Here is a 6000-nt window from a genome sequence, read left to right as displayed (position 1 = left end):
AACCGCATTCCTGGAAAAAAACTTACTTGGATGTAATCAACCACCTTTCATTAATTTCCAATTAGCGTGGCTCAAATCTGAAAGGAATGACTATGACAAGATCTTCTACTTTGACTCACTCTTGTTGTCTTTTAGAAACACCTGGATGTCAGTGTGTTAACGGCGTTAGCCTCATTATCAAAATTTAAATGTCTTGTTTTTCCAAACCTACATCTGGTAGAAAGTTGATTTGGATGTAATCAAGTTTAATTTACATATGTCTGGATCAAAGCCAAAAGATCTACTGTGTGCTCCAGTATTCCCATTGTGACTGCGCCCTTGAATTAATGTTTATTACCAGGATGGCCGAGAGGTTAAGCGTTGGACTTAAGATCCAATGGACATATGTCCTCGTGGGTTCGAACCCCACTCCTGGTATGAGTTCATCTATTATTTGGATGTAATCAATTGTCCTTTCACTCATTTGAAATTTCTTTGGATGAAAGATGAAAGAATTGACTTTGTTCCCCTTATTCTTCCTTGACTCAGCAAGTGTTTATCGTTTAAAAACACAAAAGATGGCTAAGTAGTTATGGTGTTAGAGTCATTATCAACTTAATTATTATTCTTCTTGCTTCGAAACCCCATTCTTGTATTAAGTTTGATTTGGATGTCAACAAGTCTCATTTAGATATTGTCTGGCTCAAAGCCAAAATAACTGACTGTGTGCTCCTCATTCCAATTTCACTGGGCTCTTGATTGTACTTTACACCAGGATGGCTGAGTGTTTTAGACTGTTGGAATAAAAATCCAATGAATGCTATGTTCTTGTGGGTACCAACCACATTCCTGGAAAAAAACTTACTTTGGATGTAATCAACCCACCTTTCATTAATTTCCAATTAGCGTGGCTCAAATCTGAAAGGAATGACTATGACAAGATCTTCTTACTTTGACTCAGCTCTTGTTAGTCTTTTAGAAACACCTGGATGTCAGTGTGTTTAAGGCGTTAGACTCATTATCAAAATTAAATGTCTTGTTTGTTCCAAACCTACATCTGGTAGAAAGTTTGATTTGGATGTAATCAAGTTTAAGTTTACATATTGTCTGGATCAAAGCCAAAAGAGCTAACTGTGTGCTCCATATTCCATTTTGACTGCGCCCTTGAATTTATGTTTATTACACCAGGATGGCCGAGAGGTTAAGGCGTTGGACTTAGATCCAATGGACATATGTCCTCGTGGGTTCGAACCCCACTCCTGGTATGAGTTCATCTATATTTGGATGTAATCAATTGTCCTTTCACTCATTTGAAATTTCTTTGGATGAAAGATGAAAGAATTGACTTTGTTCCCCTTATTCTTCCTTGACTCAGCAAGTGTTTATCGTTTAAAAACACAAAAGATGGCTAAGTAGTTATGGTGTTAGAGTCATTATCAACTTAATTATTATTCTTCTTGCTTCGAAACCCCATTCTTGTATTAAGTTTGATTTGGATGTCAACAAGTCTCATTTAGATATTGTCTGGCTCAAAGCCAAAATAACTGACTGTGTGCTCCTCATTCCAATTTCACTGGGCTCTTGATTGTACTTTACACCAGGATGGCTGAGTGTTTTAGACTGTTGGAATAAAAATCCAATGAATGCTATGTTCTTGTGGGTACCAACCGCATTCCTGGAAAAAACTTACTTTGGCATGTAATCAACCCACCTTTCATTAATTTCCAATTAGCGTGGCTCAAATCTGAAAGGAATGACTATGACAAGATCTTCTACTTTGACTCAGCTCTTGTTAGTCTTTTAGAAACACCTGGATGTCAGTGTGTTTAAGGCGTTAGACTCATTATCAAAATTTAAATGTTCTTGTTTGTTCCAACCTACATCTGGTAGAAAGTTTGATTTGGATGTAATCAAGTTTAATTTACATATTGTCTGGATCAAAGCCAAAAGATCTAACTGTGTGCTCCATATTCCATTTTGACTGCGCCCTTGAAATTATGTTTATTACACCAGGATGGCCGAGAGGTTAAGGCGTTGGACTTAAGATCCAATGGACATATGTCCTCGTGGGTTCGAACCCCACTCCTGGTATGAGTTCATCTATTATTTGGATGTAATCAATTGTCCTTTCACTCATTTGAAATTTCTTTGGATGAAAGATGTAAGAATTGACTTTGTTCCCCTTATTCTTCCTTGACTCAGCAAGTGTTTATCGTTTAAAAACACAAAAGATGGCTAAGTAGTTATGGTGTTAGAGTCATTATCAACTTAATTATTATTCTTCTTGCTTCGAAACCCCATTCTTGTATTAAGTTTGATTTGGATGTCAACAAGTCTCATTTAGATATTGTCTGGCTCAAAGCCAAAATAATTTACTGTGTGCTCTTCATTCGCAATTTCACTGGGCTCTTGATTGTACTTTACACCAGGATGGCTGAGTGTTTTAGACTGTTGGAATAAAAATCCAATGAATGCTATGTTCTTGTGGGTACCAACAGCATTCCTGGAAAAAACTTACTTTGGATGTAATCAACCCACCTTTCATTAATTTCCAATTAGCGTGGCTCAAATCTGAAAGGAATGACTATGACAAGATCTTCTACTTTGACTCAGCTCTTGTTAGTCTTTTAGAAACACCTGGATGTCAGTGTGTTTAAGGCGTTAGACTCATTATCAAAATGTAAATGTTCTTGTTTGTTCCAAACCTACATCTGGTAGAAAGTTTGATTTGGATGTAATCAAGTTTAATTTACATATTGTCTGGATCAAAGCCAAAAGATCTAACTGTGTGCTCCATATTCCATTTTGACTGCGCCCTTGAATTATGTTTATTACACCAGGATGGCCGAGAGGTTAAGGCGTTGGACTTAAGATCCAATGGACATATGTCCTCGTGGGTTCGAACCCCACTCCTGGTATGAGTTCATCTATGATTTGGATGTAATCAATTGTCCTTTCACTCATTTGAAATTTCTTTGGATGAAAGATGTAAGAATTGACTTTGTTCCCCTTATTCTTCCTTGACTCAGCAAGTGTTTATCGTTTAAAAACACAAAAGATGGCTAAGTAGTTATGGTGTTAGAGTCATTATCAACTTAATTATTATTCTTCTTGCTTCGAAACCCATTCTTGTATTAAGTTTGATTTGGATGTCAACAAGTCTCATTTAGATATTGTCTGGCTCAAAGCCAAAATAATTTACTGTGTGCTCCTCATTCCAATTTCACTGGGCTCTTGATTGTACTTTACACCAGGATGGCTGAGTGTTTTAGACTGTTGGAATAAAAATCCAATGAATGCTATGTTCTTGTGGGTACCAAACACATTCCTGGAAAAAACTTACTTTGGATGTAATCAACCCACCTTTCATTAATTTCCAATTAGCGTGGCTCAAATCTGAAAGGAATGACTATGACAAGATCTTCTACTTTGACTCAGCTCTTGTTAGTCTTTTAGAAACACCTGGATGTCAGTGTGTTTAAGGCGTTAGACTCATTATCAAAATTAAATGTTCTTGTTTGTTCCAAACCTACATCTGGTAGAAAGTTTGATTTGGATGTAATCAAGTTTAATTTACATATTGTCTGGATCAAAGCCAAAAGATCTAACTGTGTGCTCCATATTCCATTTTGACTGCGCCCTTGAATTTATGTTTATTACACCAGGATGGCCGAGAGGTTAAGGCGTTGGACTTAAGATCCAATGGACATATGTCCTCGTGGGTTCGAACCCCACTCCTGGTATGAGTTCATCTATGATTTGGATGTAATCAATTGTCCTTTCACTCATTTGAAATTTCTTTGGATGAAAGATGTAAGAATTGACTTTGTTCCCCTTATTCTTCCTTGACTCAGCAAGTGTTTATCGTTTAAAAACACAAAAGATGGCTAAGTAGTTATGGTGTTAGAGTCATTATCAACTTAATTATTATTCTTCTTGCTTCGAAACCCCATTCTTGTATTAAGTTTGATTTGGATGTCAACAAGTCTCATTTAGATATTGTCTGGCTCAAAGCCAAAATAACTGATTGTGTGCTCCTTCATTCCAATTTCACTGGGCTCTTGATTGTACTTTACACCAGGATGGCTGAGTGTTTTAGACTGTTGGAATAAAAATCCAATGAATGCTATGTTCTTGTGGGTACCAAACACATTCCTGGAAAAAACTTACTTTGGATGTAATCAACCCACCTTTCATTAATTTCCAATTAGCGTGGCTCAAATCTGAAAGGAATGACTATGACAAGATCTTCTACTTTGACTCAGCTCTTGTTAGTCTTTTAGAAACACCTGGATGTCAGTGTGTTTAAGGCGTTAGACTCATTATCAAAATTAAATGTTCTTGTTTGTTCCAAACCTACATCTGGTAGAAAGTTTGATTTGGATGTAATCAAGTTTAATTTACATATTGTCTGGATCAAAGCCAAAAGATCTAACTGTGTGCTCCATATTCCATTTTGACTGCGCCCTTGAATTATGTTTATTACACCAGGATGGCCGAGAGGTTAAGGCGTTGGACTTAAGATCCAATGGACATATGTCCTCGTGGGTTCGAACCCCACTCCTGGTATGAGTTCATCTATATTTGGATGTAATCAATTGTCCTTTCACTCATTTGAAATTTCTTTGGATGAAAGATGAAAGAATTGACTTTGTTCCCCTTATTCTTCCTTGACTCAGCAAGTGTTTATCGTTTAAAAACACAAAAGATGGCTAAGTAGTTATGGTGTTAGAGTCATTATCAACTTAATTATTATTCTTCTTGCTTCGAAACCCCATTCTTGTATTAAGTTTGATTTGGATGTCAACAAGTCTCATTTAGATATTGTCTGGCTCAAAGCCAAAATAATTTACTGTGTGCTCTTCATTCGAATTTCACTGGGCTCTTGATTGTACTTTACACCAGGATGGCTGAGTGTTTTAGACTGTTGGAATAAAAATCCAATGAATGCTATGTTCTTGTGGGTACCAACCGCATTCCTGGAAAAAACTTACTTTGGATGTAATCAACCCACCTTTCATTAATTTCCAATTAGCGTGGCTCAAATCTGAAAGGAATGACTATGACAAGATCTTCTACTTTGACTCAGCTCTTGTTAGTCTTTTAGAAACACCTGGATGTCAGTGTGTTTAAGGCGTTAGACTCATTATCAAAATTAAATGTTCTTGTTTGTTCCAAACCTACATCTGGTAGAAAGTTTGATTTGGATGTAATCAAGTTTAATTTACATATTGTCTGGATCAAAGCCAAAAGATCTAACTGTGTGCTCCATATTCCATTTTGACTGCGCCCTTGAATTATGTTTATTACACCAGGATGGCCGAGAGGTTAAGGCGTTGGACTTAAGATCCAATGGACATATGTCCTCGTGGGTTCGAACCCCACTCCTGGTATGAGTTCATCTATCATTTGGATGTAATCAATTGTCCTTTCACTCATTTGAAATTTCTTTGGATGAAAGATGAAAGAATTGACTTTGTTCCCCTTATTCTTCCTTGACTCAGCAAGTGTTTATCGTTTAAAAACACAAAAGATGGCTAAGTAGTTATGGTGTTAGAGTCATTATCAACTTAATTATTATTCTTCTTGCTTCGAAACCCCATTCTTGTATTAAGTTTGATTTGGATGTCAACAAGTCTCATTTAGATATTGTCTGGCTCAAAGCCAAAATAATTTACTGTGTGCTCCTCATTCGAATTTCACTGGGCTCTTGATTGTACTTTACACCAGGATGGCTGAGTGTTTTAGACTGTTGGAATAAAAATCCAATGAATGCTATGTTCTTGTGGGTACCAACCGCATTCCTGGAAAAAACTTACTTTGGATGTAATCAACCCACCTTTCATTAATTTCCAATTAGCGTGGCTCAAATCTGAAAGGAATGACTATGACAAGATCTTCTACTTTGACTCAGCTCTTGTTAGTCTTTTAGAAACACCTGGATGTCAGTGTGTTTAAGGCGTTAGACTCATTATCAAAATTTAAATGTTCTTGTTTGTTCCAAACCTACATCTGGTAGAA

General features: G+C 36.7%; 6 non-coding genes across 6 annotated transcripts; all 6 read left to right on the top strand.

The window, feature by feature from the left end:
* Window positions 1-335: 335 nt before the first annotated feature.
* Window positions 336-417, top strand: trnal-uaa (transfer RNA leucine (anticodon UAA)). The gene has a single exon. It is a non-coding gene; the product is annotated as a tRNA-Leu (tRNA).
* Window positions 418-1987: 1570 nt separating this feature from the next.
* Window positions 1988-2070, top strand: trnal-uaa (transfer RNA leucine (anticodon UAA)). The gene has a single exon. It is a non-coding gene; the product is annotated as a tRNA-Leu (tRNA).
* Window positions 2071-2814: 744 nt separating this feature from the next.
* Window positions 2815-2897, top strand: trnal-uaa (transfer RNA leucine (anticodon UAA)). The gene has a single exon. It is a non-coding gene; the product is annotated as a tRNA-Leu (tRNA).
* A 742-nt stretch (window positions 2898-3639) lies between these two features.
* Window positions 3640-3722, top strand: trnal-uaa (transfer RNA leucine (anticodon UAA)). The gene has a single exon. It is a non-coding gene; the product is annotated as a tRNA-Leu (tRNA).
* A 743-nt stretch (window positions 3723-4465) lies between these two features.
* trnal-uaa (transfer RNA leucine (anticodon UAA)) lies at window positions 4466-4548 on the top strand. The gene has a single exon. It is a non-coding gene; the product is annotated as a tRNA-Leu (tRNA).
* Window positions 4549-5289: 741 nt separating this feature from the next.
* trnal-uaa (transfer RNA leucine (anticodon UAA)) lies at window positions 5290-5372 on the top strand. The gene has a single exon. It is a non-coding gene; the product is annotated as a tRNA-Leu (tRNA).
* The last annotated feature ends 628 nt before the right edge of the window (window positions 5373-6000 follow it).

This window comes from Oncorhynchus kisutch, unplaced genomic scaffold (genome assembly GCF_002021735.2).
Source record: "Oncorhynchus kisutch isolate 150728-3 unplaced genomic scaffold, Okis_V2 scaffold1265, whole genome shotgun sequence".
Taxonomy (NCBI): domain Eukaryota; kingdom Metazoa; phylum Chordata; class Actinopteri; order Salmoniformes; family Salmonidae; genus Oncorhynchus; species Oncorhynchus kisutch.
Note: the sequence above shows the minus strand (reverse complement) of the source record. Positions and strands in the feature narration are given on the sequence as shown.